This window comes from Cyprinus carpio, chromosome B8 (assembly GCF_018340385.1).
Source record: "Cyprinus carpio isolate SPL01 chromosome B8, ASM1834038v1, whole genome shotgun sequence".
Classification (NCBI taxonomy): Eukaryota; Metazoa; Chordata; class Actinopteri; order Cypriniformes; family Cyprinidae; genus Cyprinus; species Cyprinus carpio.
The window spans coordinates 17,573,682-17,591,937 of NC_056604.1; the positions used below are offsets into that span (position 1 = coordinate 17,573,682).

General features: G+C 35.6%; 1 pseudogene; it reads right to left on the minus strand.

Annotated features, from left to right (window-relative positions):
* Positions 1 to 4,086: 4,086 nt before the first annotated feature.
* The window catches only part of LOC109112625, a 49,907-nt pseudogene continuing 35,737 nt past the window's right edge, over positions 4,087 to 18,256 (minus strand).

Below are 18,256 nucleotides of genomic sequence, written 5' to 3' on the forward strand. Positions count from 1 at the left end.
TTTTGCCGGTGTCGTGTCTGCCCCATAGACTCTTCACACGCACCCTATCGCCTCACAGGACCCCCGATTTAATAGTAAAAATGGCGCCGCCAGTCTGTTTTAATCCTTTTTGAAAGCATTGAACAGACAGACATATTTACAACAAACAATATACAAATATAACAACCAAAAAGTTAGAGGTTGAGGAAAGAGACGGCAAATATAGGATAACATATTTAAATTAAATAAACACACCTTTAAAAATAATTTAAAAATAAATAATAATATTTTAAATAAAAAGGTTTTTAGGCTCCCTCGAGTGTCACTTTCTCGGCGCCCCCTTCCGGTCTTCAGACGGTACTGCGCGTCATTACTTAATTGACCTACATTCAGTAACCGCTACATAATGACATGAAATAACCTTTACCTACAGACTTGTTTTTTAAATATCATCATTACCAAACATCATCGCAAAGCAAATTATACATACAGAGAGTTCGCTGAGTGACAGTTATTTTCCATCAACAGAGGGCCATTGAAGACACAGAAGAAGCAGTGTTTGTTGAGGAAATGTTACATTTAGGGGTTTTGCTAAGCATTCAGTGAAGGGTTTAAGAGCGAGCAGAACACCACTAACTGGACAGATCACTGAAGCTTTGAACACAGGCTTACAACAGCAGCACTGAATAAAGAAACTTCCAGCCGCTTTTATTTTTGTTTCATTTTATTATTGGTGGTAACAGAGCAGAGCTACACTAGGAATTAAAATATTTAAGGAACTGTCTACATGCAATTTCTACTTAGAATTGCTTTTACATCTTAAACATGGACAGGGCCATCGCTAGTGGGGTGAAAGGTGGTGACAATTATAGGGGCCCACGCAATTCTATTTGTTCTATGTTCTATTTATTTATTTGTGCTATATATATATATATATATATATATATATATATATATATATATATATATATATATAGATAACTTTGATAGAAAGGCAGTATATATACACATATATACACATACATTTACATAATGTTTAGCAAATGGTAATAAACTCAAAAACTCAGTTAAACTGAGTCAGAACAAATTCATCTGATAATGTCAGATAACTTTGATAGAAAGGTAGGCCTATGTAATGGATTACAATCAACCAAAAATTCAGATAACTGTTAGTATGACAATATTTACACAACTATCAATACTTTTGTTGACCAATTACCAAGCAATGCTTTATTGTGTCCAGTCTGTGGTGTAAAACTTAAGAAAAACATGGACAGGTCAAAGTGTCTGAATAATTTTCGTTCTCCAATTTTTTAATAAATTTTACTGGTAGTCCATTGTATGAAGAATTTTTGGGTATAATGTCACAGTTTACTTTATTTAGCTATACTCACTTACATAAATGAACTATAGTGTCCTGCACCCATAGTAAAAAAAAAAATCAAAAATGATATGACTGGAATTATGGTTTGACTGTGGATTAATTCTTGTCAAATCTACAAAGTAATTCAGTCAAGAGCAGTGAGTAATTTTCTTTCTTTTATTTTCTTGGAGTCACATTAAGAGACAATTCATCCATTATAATGATACACATCTGAGTTCTTTCTCCACTGTTTACTTTCACTCAAGACATAACCGACTAATTTTTTTCGAGGATACTCTCCAAGACGGGTATTTTGACAATTTTGCATGTATTTGTCTGTACGAGAGCAAGAAGAGGCAAATTCGGTGTTGAAGCGCTTTGAGACGCGTCTCTCTGTGTGCTGCATTGGGCTGTGTCACATCTTTTTCTGTTTGCATGTGTGAACTGCGATTTGTGTTTGTTCGTTCAGGTGCAGGTGGACGCGAAGGATAGCTCGGTTCGGTGTTGCTGTACTTGAGATGCGGCTCTCTGCGTGCGCTCCAAACACGGCGCTCGAGGCGAGTAGGCTACTCAGTTGAGGTTTCCTGCGTCTTGTGTTTGAATGCTTTAAACGGTTTTGAATGTTGAAATTGGCAAGTCTTAAAAACACGTGCAAATGATAAGCTTTAGTGAGGATGCGCAGCAGTGGATCTTCAACTGTCCTGAGCGTCTTTTTAGGCTGGCCTCAGCCCATCCTCAGCCGTGACATTCTCGAAATATGCACACAAAGGGAGTATGAGTTCTCTAAAAATATTTACAGTAGCCTACCTTATGACTCTGTACTTCCCCCTAGTGGTGTGAATAGGTTATAAATAAAAATTTCCTTTTGCAAAAAGTCAACTTCTTGTGTATATGGCATTTTCATAATATATATTTCCTAATAATAATATAATAATAATAATAATAATAATAACATATATATATATATATATATATATATATATAATATATATATATCTATATATATATATATATATATAATTAAAAATAATTTCTTTTTTCAGAGCAGTTAATAAAAAACAATTCTCACATACACACAAAAAGGGTTTTGTTATTTATTTTACTATTTGTTTTAAGCAGCAGGGAATGAGAAAAAGATGTGTCTTTACTCACTTGTATGATTTTTTTCTCAGGTTTAATGGCTGGAATGCTTGAATTACAAACATAATTGGAGTAGGATTTAACAATAATGACAGTGTGTTGACTGGTAAGCCTAAAATAAGTGTTTTTTAAACCACCTGGGCCCGAACATGGTATAAATACTTGTATAGTAAATAAGATATTAGTTAAAAAATATTTAATTTAGTTATTTCAGTTTATATTGTATAACAGTTCTTTCTGGTCCTCGAATCTGATTGGCAAAGAGGAGTGTAATATTCTAGTGATAACAGAACTCCAACCGTTTCATCGTTTATATCACTCCACTTGCAGTATTTCTCACATGACCGATGCCCAAATCCATTATAATTTTACAAATAATACTGTTTTTGTGTCATGGTATGTAGTTTTATTTAGGTGAGAATGTACTGTTTAGACTTCAAATGTCATTTGTTAATAAAGATAACATCTATTTGAGTTCCAGGGCATCAGCAGCTGTTTAGCACACATGAACCCGCCAAGAGCAGCCTTACCTCTCCCTCGGCCAGATCTTCACACAAGAAGATATGTGTGACACAATATGGCTGTATATCAGCATGGCTGTGCCTCAGCCATAGGCACGAGTTTAAAAAACTCTGTATTTGCTCATTTAAAGATATTTATATTAACAGTACATTTTATATGAAATACACAATATTTCTACATTGTCTAAATTTCTACCTTAAAACCGAAATGATTTTATCGATTAAATATTCCCCGTTTTTTTTTTTTTTTTTTTTTTACAAATCGCACCCTGCTTATAATCATACATTCACATGATGACACAGGACAACTCAACATACGTCGATTGCATATTCCGTAATTTAGTATCTGCACTTAGACTATAAATGGCATGAATCAATAAATGTATTTCTGGTCAGAAATGCACACAGGAAGTGATGTCACTCCTGGAAATAGAAGCAGGTGAGAGGCAGACCTGAACAGATGGGAGAAATAATCCCAGTTATCTGTAGTGCTTTCATAACAGTCAACAAGTAGACCGTGTTGCCTTCTCTTCTTCCTGCTTATTTAGAGCTCATGTCCTGAATCAGTAGCTAATCTATGGTGCTAACTGATGGATGTAGGTTAGTAGGTCTATGGGCCTCACTCAGATTTTACATGGTTTAATACTTTGTTCTTTTACCTGACATTTCAAGGAATCACATAGAAGCCATGATAAGATAGAAATCAGAGATGGAAGATGTTATGGGAAAGGTGAAGATGAACCACAACCAACAGAAACGATACATGAGAGTAAGGTGAAAAGTACAGAGATTAGAAAAGATTATATTCCCTAGTCAGACACCCAAAGCAAACAAAATTAAGACATGTCTCCAGCATAGACCAGATCACACATGGACTTCCATAAACATAGCAAATGTAGATAAGCATTTCTGTAAGGACATGATATTCTGTGTAAACACATTCACAGTCATACCCACAGATATTTAGTTTCAGATCACTGTGTTAAGGTGCAAATCTTTTACCCTTGTCATGTTTTCTTGGGTGCAATTTGCATTATTGCTGCAACACTAATAAAAACTGTCAGTAACATTAAAACACACTGGTTTTGATCAAGAGTAGTGCATCTTTTATTCATTGGATTTACATTAAACTGCTCCAACCAAATAAACAAAGAATAAATAAATAAGAGCTTTTAGGTAATTTAGGTGTTGCTACTGAAAGTGAACTGAAAACAGACTTTTAAGTAACTTTGAATCTTCACCTTCATCATAGTATTTGTTCCTTCATTGATGAGCAATAGTTTCCCACCATCCCCAAATAAAAGGGGATTGTTGCGTAAGAGCAAAAGCTATCCATATTCCTGATAATACAACTGTCATATCATATAACAAGAAGATTCCAAAGGTTGCCTATTGTGTACAGTACCTAATGAAATAATATGTAACCTTTACAAACCATGTGGCCAAAAGCAAAAAATAAAGATAAAAATACAGTACAGTATATATCTCAGTCTGTTTCAAATATATATGTATATATAAAGCAAAATCCAAATTATTATTATTATTTTTTTTTTTTAATGAGCATAATAATAAAACTTGTAAACCACAATTTTAATAACCAGGACATGTCCATTCATGCCCAAACCCTGCATTCCATTAGACGTCGCCTGACAAATAAATACATTCCTGAAAATAAAATACTTACTTCTATACTTCTAAAATGCCTACACTGTAAATATAACTTTTAATATACCCCATTTCTGTGCAAGAATCAAATGTGACCAAACAAATCATCCTGGCCCCACTGATATGTGCAATACAGGTTTGAGCAGAACTTATAAACACTGGTACACTAACTTCACGCATACAGTTGCTTTAGTTTGCTTACAGTCTTCTGTGGGACCTACTGGCTTACAAGGAAGAAAATGTACAACTTTGTCAGTCTCCATGCAAGAAAATCACAAATATCTCACATATTTGGACAGGCATGCTTCAGGTCGGTTTTCATCACATTAATTTTGTTCTTTTGGTGAGTAGTCTCTAGTGTGCTTCAAATCGTCATTGGTGCTAGACACTCCTTTGGGTCCCTTGAAATCCATAGTTACTGTACTCTCCTTCAAACTATGGTATCTGGAGGGTTGAGACTGAGTCTTGTAATGTCCCTCATTCGTAAGGCAGAAGAAAGCAGTCCAGAGTGGTGATGGTTTTTATATGGGCATCAGAGAGCCGATTGGAATCCATCAACCAGTGATACAAAACGTGGCTTTGCTACTTCATTTGTTCATTCGGATCAGAAAGATTAGCAACTGGAAGGATCCCGGCCGTCCAGGCTTTTCTTTTTTAAAGTAGTCCTGCTGTGAAGCACAAACTGTGATGCCATACTGTAGGCTATGTGTTGGTCTATACAATTCTACGGAGTGCAGCAGGCATGGGGTTAGTGCTACAGGACAAGACAGAGTGACTGCTGTGCTAGTTTGGTATATAGACATGTGGAGAGAGCTGGATTGGGACATGAGGGATGTTTTAGCTTTAGATCGCTCCACTTCTGTCCTAAATCACATTTTCAAAGAGCTGCATGGAGTTCATGATGTTTTCATCCTGGAAAGCAGAAGATGAATCAATTATGACCGTTTGAAATAGTCGGCATCAACCTTAAAGAGACAGTTTGCTTTCAGTTATCATTCGCATAGTTATCAAATCTCATTCACGGTCATGTTCAGTTCAAATATGGTATGAAAAAGTCAAACCATACACAAATTTTCGTATTCGTATATGTATTTTTTTTTTAATGAATGATTTACATAGATTTTGTGATTTAAATAAGAATGATTTTAAGAACATGACTGTGATAATTTAGAAGAACTATTAATATTCACATTTGAAATTATTGCAATAAATGATGGATTTACAAACTATTTAAATTTATTTTTGCATTGAATACAATGTGATCATTTAAAAATGGCTATACATCTTACGTACATTTTTTATCTAATAGTGCAAAAATTTACATATGAATAAGTAATTTCCATAATTTTTCACATTGGACTGAATTTGAGCATGTACATAAGGATGGTTTTATTTCTATTTATGTAATTTGGATATTCAATTAAATTTTACAAACTATTTGTACATTTTTGCATTAAATTAAATGTAATGATTTACAGAAGAATGATTTTAAGAACAGTTGATGTAAACGTTTGCATTGTAAGTCATAATTTATGTAACTATGGTTTTACAAACTATTAACTTTTTTATTGAATTAAATGGGATAATTAACAAAAATAGGTGTATAATGTATTTAAGACTTTGCATTAAACTAAAGGTGATACATATGCATTTTATGAGTAATTCTTGTAAATGCTCACAATAAAAGTAATCAACATTTTAGTTGTTTTTAACTATTTATACAATTTTCACATTGAATTGAATAGGATAATTTAAAGAATGTTTCTTACAAACAATACATATACATTTTTACATTGAATTAAATGCAATCATTTATTTAAGAATGCTTTTTCAAACCATTTACACCGAAATCTGTGAGTAAACACTAATCTCAACTTACTTTCTGACAGGTCTCAATAAACTCTTCAATAGTGACCACACCATCTCGATTTCTGTCCATTTTCTATAAGAAAATGTAATAAGTGTAGAAGATCTTAATACTCTGGTATGATTGTTTTTGTGTCTTCATATAAATGTGCTTGTTACTGATACCTGGAAGAACTTTTCCACATGTTCAGATGGAGCTTCATCTCGCACACTGGGGTAAGTGTACCTGCCCATCATGTCGTAGATTGACTTCATGATTAACAGCATCTCCTACACACACACACACACACACACACACACACACACACACACACACACACACACACACACACACACACACACACACACACACACACACACACACACACACACACACACACACACACACACACACGTCACTTATTACTATTTGAGTCTGCTTTACTAAAGAGTCAGTGAACGAGCGTCTGGTGCATTACAACATAAAGGTTTAACAAGAACCTCTTTAGTGATGTATCCATCTTTGTTGATGTCGTAAAGGTTGAAAGCCCAGTTGAGCTTTTCAGTGACAGATCCTCTCAACAACACAGACAAACCAATCACAAAGTCCTGTCATAGAGAGCAGAGAGTAGACAATAAAGACAATGAAAAAATGAGGGTGATAAAAAAAAGCTTTGATTAAGGATATTCTCACCTCAAAACGAATTGAGCCATTTCTATCAAGATCAAATGCATTAAACAAGAAGTGGGCGTATGTGGTGGCATCTGAGGAAATAACAAGAAGAAAAACAGACTAATTAGTCCAATTAGTCCCAAATCACAATCCATGCAAAACCAATAAACACATTTACTGATTTAGTGAAAAACGTATGTATTTACCCCCTTGGGGAAAGAACTGAGAGTAGATGGTCTTGAAAGTTTCCTCATCAACCAAACCACTTGGGCACTCCTTAAATGGAAAGAGAGGCACATCTAATTAAACATTTAATTAAACAGATAATGGACTAATTCTCACTGTGCCACATCGGCAGCTCGTGAAGGCTTTAAATAAGTGCAACGTGCTAATTTTCTGTCCTATATAACACACACCAACAAAAACAAAAAGAAAAAAAAACACAACCAAAAACAAATCCATACAATAAAAAATGAACCATATCATTTTTTAAATTTATTAATAATTAAAATACTACTACTTTTTGCAACTGGGTTGAGTTTTCACCTGGTGGACAATAAAATGGTTAACATTTTTTATTAAATTTAATGCTCAACATAATATCATTCATTTCTTTCTTTTAAAATTGTAGCAAAAGTACCAAAATCTTACTATGCAGCATACAGTCTCGATATTTGACCCGCCGCAAAAAAGAAAACAACTGAGCACGAAACAGATACTCACGTTTTTGAAGCCCCTATAAAGGGACTGCAGCTCCTTCTTGGTAAATTTGGTCTGAGCCTGCAGCTGCTCCAGACCCTCGGGCTGATGTCGCACCGTGGACAGCTCAAGGTCACTGTCACTGCTGTCTATGGGAGAGAAAGAGCAAAAAAAGAGAGAGGAAGAGGGGGAAAGCAGAGAGATCGAGGGGGAAGGGGTTGGGAAGGAGGTGAGTTGATGGGATGCAGGGCGGGATGGGGTGAGAGAGCATTTCAAAGAGGGAAACAGCGGTTGCGAGGAGAGAAAGAGGAAGAAAAAGGGGAGTAAAAGCAAAAGAGTTAGCATAAAAGTCAAAGATGTGAAGGAAGAGGAAAGAGAAAGAAATGGAGGTTTGATAGACAGGGCGAATCTTTCTTTTTTAATGTGAATGACTAATTTTAGGGTTTCCTTACTGTTAGACTTCAGCAATTATAATTGGTGGAATTCAATATTTCTTCTAAACCCTGCTAGCGTTTGGATAAGAGCTAGTATAGTCAATCACATAATGAAGAAAGCATCCCACAAAAGAGAAGGAGATAGACCGAATAACAAAGAAAAGAGACTAAACTAGACAGGTGCTTACACTCACCGTCTTTACAAAAACAGATACAAAGTGAGAAAGGGAGGAACGAGAAGGACAGAAAGGGCCAGAGAGAGTGAAAGGAGAAAAAAAGAGAGAAACGGTCAAGTCAAAAAAGCCACAAGCAATCACTAAAAAAAAAGGTGGATGGAGGAAGAGAAACTATATCAAATAATCAGTGTTGTTATTGTTAACTAAAACTATTTACTACTTTAGTTAATCATGTTAATTGAAATAAAGCTGGAATAATATAAAATATAAATATTAGATGAAAAACTACTATGGCAACTAACAGAAATAAATTAAATTTAAGTAGAAGTACTAAAATTATTAAAACTATGACAAAAGCACAAAACAAAATGACTAAAACATATAAAAATTTAAATGGAAAATATTAAAATAATTTAAAAAAATTATTTTATAATATATATATCAAATAATGTAAAAGAAGAACATATAACCTTGTGATGCTTTAGGGAACAAAAGTTACTTATTTCTAAACAGACATTGAAAGCTTAAAGAACTGGAAAATCCCTCAAAAAATCTGGAATCCATCTGAAATGCTGTTGGTTGTTACACATGGAAAAATAACAAACAACTAAACAAGACTTGTTTTCCAGTAAAGAAAAAGAAATATCTAAACATCCTTAATACAACAAAATTGTATTTAAGAAGCAAAAACTGTATATGACAATAAGACAATATTTGTATAGTATTAATAATAAATTAAATGAAAATTAAATTTCATTAAAACATGAACTTTTAAACTTCAATCTAACAAACATTAGTGAGTTTAATGCTTATAACAAGAAAAACAAAAAAATTTGTATTGCAAAAAAAAAAATTATTTTAAGGAAGATTAGATACAGTATTTGCCACGGATGCCACGGATGCTGTCAGAGTGTTAAGCTCTTGTAAATATAAGACAAGTAGGCTATAACATCTATAAACAACATTTTTAAGCAACCCCTGGAATGATGTTTGCTAGTTTCTCTCTCTTTCTCTCACCTGTCTCAGTTATGTCTATGAGTCCAAGCAGATGCATGAGTTTGAGAAACATGATGACCAGACAGACGATGCCCACGGTCTGTAACCCCTCAGTCTCCCATCTCACACTCATCCTGACACTCTGTCCCTCAACACATCTCCTTCTTCCAGCTCAGTCCAGTTTTAGACTGTTAATTCCACAAGCTTCATAAATGAAACATAAGTATCCTAGAAAGCCGATAACATAATTGAGGTAGAAAAATGGGCTGATGTCCTGTTTTGAGAAACATCTGTTACACTTTTCGAAAAAGTCAATAAAACCTTGAAAAAACTCCCAAAAAACATCTTATGTTGATATCATCTTGTTTTAGCCTTGTGCCCAAAATGACATTGGTAACTCTCCTCTCTCATTCTTCTATTCTTCTCACATCTATTTAAAAGTTCACTCTGACACAATTTTCAAAGGGAATTGAGAAAACTCCCACTCAAGAGACAAGGTTGTCCCAGTTAGATTTAGACACAACTTTGACTTGATGATACTGTAAAAAACAGACACCTTGTCCCTCCGAGTCAACGCAGCAAATCATTACGTTTTGTAGTACATACATTTTGGTCCTCAGGAATGCAGCTCATATGAAGCTTCCCTCATGAAAGTATAACGTTTTTAAGCCTTTGATTGGTCTGGAATGGACATTTAATATTTGAAGTTGTTGGAACAGATGCACAATCACAAGGTGCCCTAAATCCTGCTTCCCTTGTCTTGTGAACCAGTTTCCCACGACTAATTGTTCTCTCTGTATTTCAGCCTTTGTGAAATGACAGTGATCTACAGAGACTGTTCTTCATTTATCCTCCTACTGGCAGCATTGTTATTCAGTGCTCTCTTGCCAAGAGTGATCTTTTAGATTTTGTCATGCACAACAGATTTATGACAGCCAAAACCATTAGCACCGAAGAACTGAAGAGATTTCAAAGGGGATTGTTACTAACGTTGCTAACAAAAGTATACGACTGATGTTTACAGTTTACATAAACAGTACAAATGTATTTTACAGGCCAAAGTTAAATAAATCTTTAGTATTAGAGTGCAAATTTAATCCAAATGGGTCTTGAAATTGGCCCTTGAAGTGGCAATAAGTATGAAAAAAACAACAAAAAAAAACAATTCACAAATTAAAATTATTTCAAAATTAAATGATTATAATTGTAATAATAATGAACTGATATACACTAGTGATCAAAAGGTTGGGGTCTACAGGATTTTTTAAAATAGCATTGAAAGAAATCTCTTCTGTTCACCAATTTTAAAATATAATTTATTTCTGTGATGCAAAGCTGAATTTTCAGCATCATTACTCCAGTCTTCAGTGTCACATGATCCTTCTGAAATCATTCTAATATGCTGATTTGCTGCTCAATACATTTTTTTATTATTATCAATGAAAACAGTTGTGCTGCTTAATATTTTTGTGTAAACTAACAAAAAATATAATTATAAAACAAAATATCATAAAACAAAAAACCCCTTAAAAAAAAACTAAACATATATAAGATCATAAAACCATATATCCTTGTTGAAAAAACTGCGTAAACCAACCTTAAACCTGCTGGTCTTAGGTGGTTTTATCTGGTCTAACCTGATTTCTCAGTGTGACAGCTGACAAGTAGTCAAAGCATCTTAAAAATACACAAACCAGTCCAGCCAAATATGGTTTACACTGCAAAAAAAGATTTTCTTAGTATTTTTATCTTGTTTTGTAGTAAATGACATAAATTTCATTTTTGACCAATTTATTAAAAATTAACTAAATAAAACAATTAAAATAAAGCAAAAAATAAATAATTTTTTAAAACAAAAATCAACTTTTTGAATAATAAATACGCCTTTTATGATGAAACAAGAGACAATGCTGCAGTTTGTGATCCCTAAATCCCACTGGCTGTCAACAGAGAATGCTTTTTTAGAACCAGAATGTATAATCGTGCTAACCAGCCAAATCTTGGCCCACTGGTTCCTCCCCTGAGCTCATCACCCAGGTTTGAGATCATAAAGAAACATCGCCCTCTGGTGGCTGATGCTTCACGTCTGCGGTGCACCACAGTAGACAATTTGCATTATACTAGGAGCAGAAACATGCAAGTTGAATAAAATTATAGTTGACAGATCAAATTCCTCTCATGCAACAGAGCCGGCGCATATTGATCATTACGCATGCTTTCCTTCAAAAGTAATACTTCAGTGTCTCTGATTACGTATTCGATTCACACAAGCAGAGGCCCAAAATAAACTTCACCCTCCTGAAACACGGCTCTCAGGAATAGACAGAGATGTAGTAAGTGATGCCACTGAGCTAAAAATAGCCCCCTGCTGATCCGCTGGGTGGTCCGTCTCATGGGCCAGTACTGGAAGAAGATTTACGTATAGATTACAAGAGGCACTCAGACCCTTCCAGATGATCAAGTGTTTATTTGCATAACTGTTGGTTATAAAAGTTAATGTGTTATGCATATACTGTTAGCACCTATACCGTATATCCTTGTTGAAAAAACTGCGTAAACCAACCTTAAAACTGCTGGTCTTAGGTGGTTTTATCTGGTCTACCCTGATTTCTCAGTCTGACAGCTGACAAGTAGTCAAAGCATCATAAAAATACACAAACCAGTCCAGCCAAATATGGTTTACACTGCAAAAAAAGATTTTCTTACTTAGTATTTTTATCTTGTTTTGTAGTATAAATATCTAAAAATTCTTGAATCAAGATGCATTTATTTTAAAAGTAAAACACTTAAGATGTTATGTCTAGTTTTCTGAAAAAAGAAACTTTTTGTTAGTTTTTGCTTAAAGGGATACGCCATCCCAAAATGACAATTTTGTCATTAATCACTTACCCCCATGTCGTTCCAAACCCGCAAAAGCTCCGTTCATCTTTATAACACAATTTAAGATATTCTGGATGAAAACCGGGAGGCCTGTGACTGTCCCATAGACTGCCAAGTAAATAACTGTGTCAAGGTCCATAAAAGGTATGAAAGTCGTCGTCAGAATACTCCATCTGCCATCAGACGTGAAATCTGGGTTATATGAAGCGACGGGAACACTTTTTGTAAGCTAAGAAAACAAAAATAATGACTTTATTCAATAATACCTTTGTCAACAGTCTCCTCTGTGTCTCTCTATATCATCGTATGCTGTGTATGCTCTTCTGTGTCATCCACACCACAAGGATGTGCTGTTTTTACATGTATTTAGCTTTGATTCGAAAGAAAACAGCGCATCCTTGTGGCGCGGATGACACAGAAGAGCATACGCAGCATACGGTGATAATGAGAGACACAGAGGAGACTGTTGACAAAGGAATTGTTGAATGAAGTCGTTATTTTTGTTTTCTTCGCTTACAAAAAGTGTTCCCGTCACTTTACATAACCCAGATTACACGTCTTATGGCAGATGGAGTATTCTGATGACGACTTTGATACCTTTTATGGACCTTAACAATGTTATTTACTTGGCAGTCTATGGGACAGTCACAGGCCTCCCGGTTTTCTTTAAAAAAATCTTAAATGGTGTTCCGAAGACGAACGAAGCTTTTATGGGTTTGGAACGACATTTGTGTAAGTGATTAATGACAAAATTTTCATTTTGGGGTGGAGTATCCCTTTAAAACAAGCAAAACTATCTGCCAATAGGGCAAGAAAAATAGCCTTTGAATTAAGATTATTTTTCTTACCCCATTGGCAGATTTTTTTTTTGCCTTTTTAAGCAAAAACTAACAACATTTTGATAATGCTTTGTAAAAAACAATACTTAATACCTTAAGTCATTTTGCTTGTCAAGTAAAACAACTTGATTCATATTAGATATTAGATATCTATACTAAAAACAAGACAAATAATCTAATAATAATAGGTATAAATAAGAATTATTATTATTTTTTTTTGCAATGTTGAGAAAACCTAAGACTAGCTTAGGCCACTCAAACTGATTAAAATAAGTATGGCAAAAATATGCATGATTCTGTGAGGTTTTATTTTTATCAGACTACTGATAAGACTGCATTGTTTATGGTTTTAATAAAAAGTACAGCTCAAAGCACATTTCAGTAGTGCCATTGGTTTCATTTGTAATACTTTTAATGAATAAAATGACTGATAGTTTTAGACTGATTCTCATTAATAACAATGACCAATCACCTCTGTTCCTGAAAGTCAAACAGAATGTCGAGACCATTTATGGAAAACCGAACAAAAATACAACCAGATTAATCAAGCAAGAATATGAATATACAAAATAGCACAAAGATGCCAAGTATTCCACATCGTTGCAGGCCAGCTGTCACATGACTCTTAATGTCTTAATAGTAAGTAATCTGAGACAACAAAGATGCGACACGACACAGAGCACGTCCACCAGACGACAGACGAAGTGTGGAGAATAGTGGAGAAAATAAAAATATCTCCAATCTCAAGTTTGTGACTCCAGAGGAAGTGCATCTATATGAAGGTGCTGACTCTGATTTGTACTTTCAGAAATGATTGACAGATATGATCTTGCGATGATGTGTAGGGTGAGATGGAAATGGACAGTGCCCTTCAAGACCCAGTACAGAGACCAGTGGACCCATTTTTAGGTAACCGTAAAGAAAGCCTGATCAATAGAGCATACATAATGAATGAAGGGTAATGTTAGACTGGGTTTTGATTCAAAGAGAGAAAGTGTGTGTGTGTGAAAAGGAGAGAGTGAATGCAGTATTTCGGACACCAATATAACGTTCTCAATAAGTATGAGGGGAAAAAAAAATCTGGATCCGCTGTTTGTTCAAAACAAATCACATACTAGCAAATCTTAAACATATACAACAAAAAAATTTCCTATAACATTAATAACAGACACGCCCACACAGGTATAATCAGCGATTTAGGTAGTTATACAGTAAGTCCATTAACTTTTTAAAAATCAACTTAAAGATTTTGGGTTCAAATATATTTTTAAAATATATTTAACAAATATATTTAACTGAGCACCATTTCACAGCATGATTTTAATCACATTTTTTAGTGTAACATTTAATAAGGTGATAAAAGCAGCAAGCATTTTTTTTTTTTTTTTTACTTTTGAGATCATCCCGAAAAGGAGGTTGTGCCAGATTTTAATTTTCTAAGGACAATTTTGTCCCACACTATCCTGATGCTGCAGTCCCACGGTAACACCTGCTGTGAGATGTATATGTTGCATTTACATCTGTGTACAGCAAATATTGCGATAAACGCTTCATACTTTCTCCTGCCAATGACCTTCAAAACTCACAAGCATCTAAAACTCAACAGAAACAGTGTATTAAAGCCTTCAAAAGTATTGTTAAAGCGCAATACCTTTCCTTCACGTGAACACAAACATCACAGCATTACTAGAGAACAATCATCAGATTTGTTATCCCTATCTTCAGAATATGCCTGACGCAACCCTGGCCCCACGGGGCCCACTGGTCAAGCATATCACCATGACAACAAAGGGGAGGACCTCAGTTCTAGAATGCTCCTTACCTTCCAGTGACATGGGCTCCAGAATGCCGAACTGTTTGAGAACAGCCACGAACAGAATGATTACCACTCCGATGGCAAACAGCTCCATTCCCTGAATACCCATGACTGTGGTGATTTACGCCTCTTGGCACGAGAACTTCTAGAACTACTGGAAGTATTAATGTGCTAGTGTGTGTACTAACACGGGACAAAGCCAACTGGCGGATATAGCATGACGCCAGATGCAGGGAGTCTCAAAAAGAAAGATTCATTTCATTAGCTCCTTTAGAAGAATATTTAAAAGGAAAATCAGGGGATATTTTTGGCAGGACGTCAAGCTAGCAGTGTGCATGGGAAAAAGAGTCCAGTCTAGTTACACTTATTTTGGAGAAGAGAAGAGAAGTCAGTGTTTCCATGTTAGGTCATTCTTCTTGAAAGCCCTATCGCATAAATAAAGAGCTGGATTGCAGTTCTTGTACACAGTCCAGATGTGTAAAAGCCATCCTGGGCTGCAAATGTTATTTGCAAGAGTCAACAACAGACAAGAGCATTTCAAACTCTGCTGTGAAGAAGTGCTGCAGCGACGTTGCGATATTCAAGATTGTTGATCCAAAGGTGTACGTTTCGGTGTGAGACAGGAGGCACAAGAGAAGGGAAATTCATTCTGTGGATCCAAATGTGGAATTGCGACTTGGAATCAACTGACACACTGCGCCGATTTTGCTGTTAAAATGATCATATTTCATTTCAAGTCCTAAGTGGCTTTTAAATCCGGGTTTTGTTGATGTTGACACAGAAATCTGAGACTAATGGGCACCCTAGTGCCTCAAACTGGAATAATTTGTCCACGTAGAAGTAATACTCAGTTATACGCAGGATCAACATCTGGCACTGCCTCGGACACTGCGTCAATCACTGAGGTGGCATCTCGAATCCTGCTCCAAAGCGGTCGGAGGCCTTCAGGTTGGTGCAAATTTGCGTAGAAGCTAAAAGCTACTTCCTGTGGCAGTGGCAAAAATACGTCAATCCTTCACAGATCGGGTGAATCCTTCTCAAAGTGGCCGCAGATCCCCTTGAAGTTCTCAAGTGTTGGCCAACCTCAAAAACTTCAAATTAACTCATTAAGTTCGGCGATACGTCTTGGGAGTGGTCCTGAAGAATGCGGTTTCTCGTCTGTTCTGCCATCAGTCAAGCGCTTTCATCTTTTCCCTCGTCTGTTTCCTCAGAGTCAGCATCAAGTGCTTTTGTCTCTCTTCTTTCAACTTGTCCTGTACAGTTCACGTTCTTCATCCCTACTTCCCTCCCTCCCTCTCTCCCTTGCTTCTCTTGCCCTCTCTTGTCCCGTAATAATCTGCAGTGGGCAGTTTATCTTTACCTCTCTGTCCATCCCACCCCTCTTTCCGTGTCTCTTCCTCTCTGCTCATCTATGACCACTCCATCCCTTCTTTTATCCATCGCTCACTTTCCAAGCCTCACTACTTCTGACTGCAAAGTCAGACCCTTGTGAGAACTGGTCCTTTTTCCCTGACCACAATACCTCCCTCTCTTTTCCTTCCTTCCTTTCTGCCTGGGGACTTGGGGAAAAGCCACATTTCCAAACAGGGCAGAAGGCAGGAGAGAGGTAGAGATACTAGGGGGATCAGATTCCAGGGACGCCCTCCCCTACCGATTTCCCAGCGTTCATCCACCCACATATCTGTTCCATTTGAAGCACTTTCTTTCTCTTCTTCCTCCTGAGTGAAGCTAGGAAAGGCCTCTGTGTGGACTGTACTGGGACAAACAGAGGAGATAACATTAGCTTACGGGTTTTCCTGTTTATAGTTTAGCGAGAGGGGAAAGGAGAGAGCTATAATAGCTCAGTTAGATAAAGGAATCAATAAAGCCTTAATGGTAGCTTTAAGTCAACCAAACACAAGGTGTCATCAAACACTGTTTCTACTGCCAGCATCCGCTCATCTTCTCTCACGCCACACCCCTCCTCCTCCTTTTTCTAGTTAAAAGAGCCATAAAAAGATGATTAATGTCAGAGATGAAAACAGGAACTGAAAAAAGAAATGTGATGCTACAATGTAGATATTTAAAATGTAATAGTAATCTTTGGGGAAAATCTAAATTTTTGAAATGTCATACTCAAATTATAAATAATAATACACTTCAAGATGAAAGACACCCTCCAGAAGATAAAAACCCTAAAGGAATGTAAATTCATTGCCAATGCTTTTGAATTAATTAAATTAATAAATTTAGTAAAAGGAATTTCACTAGAAGTAGAATTCTTATTTGATCCATTGTTATTTTTGTATAAGTTCCAACTTGTGATAGAAACTTATAACAATAACCTGAATGAGTGCTACTGGATTCTCATTTGATCCATTTTCGATCTTTGGTTTGTTATGAGTAGATTATGATAGAAATCATGCATATAATTCAAATTTCAATCACAATTTGGAAACAATGATCACAATACAATAAAAAGCAGTAAAAGAAAAGACAAAAAGATTAGAAAAGAGAGATAAATCGATTTAGAATTTCATTTTATCCAGTAGAACAAAATTTCTATCATAACTGGGAAACAATAATTTGAAGAAAAATGGTCCAGTAGAAATCTATTGAATTTTATTTGACCCATTTTGATCTTTGGATTGGTTGCAAATAAAGATTGCATTCAGATTAGAGGTCAAGCACATACAAATCAAAAACATAAATTTATGTACGTATTTTTTTTCGCTATTATGATGACTGCAATGCCTCAATTTCACCATTATAATGCATGCTCTGACTAAGCTGCTGTATTTATGGCTGGCATCAGTGCTTGTAGTGTATAGGAATTAATGTTGAGCTTTTAGGAGGATGGGGCAGGTTCCAGTAATGCCATTAGAAGATGAACACTTCTTAATAGGAACTCAAGCATGAAGCTTTTGCTGACAAGACACTATGGCCTAACATAACTCACTGAACCTGAACACGGGTATCAGAAAAACAATGGCATAGATTCTTGGAAAAGAGCATAGATTTTCTTTTACACTGTAATTTTAACAAATCCATCCTTCTCTTTTCATTTCATGTGTTAAAACTGGGTGTTCTTCAGAATATTGATCCGATGTGTCCATGCTGCAGTATTCATTCACAGCAAACAAAATATTAATACTATGGAGAAATAGTCTGGCAAAGCGATCTCTCAATGTATACAAACACAGCACTTCCCCTCTACATGTTCAGTAACTCTGCACAAACAGAAATGAAAC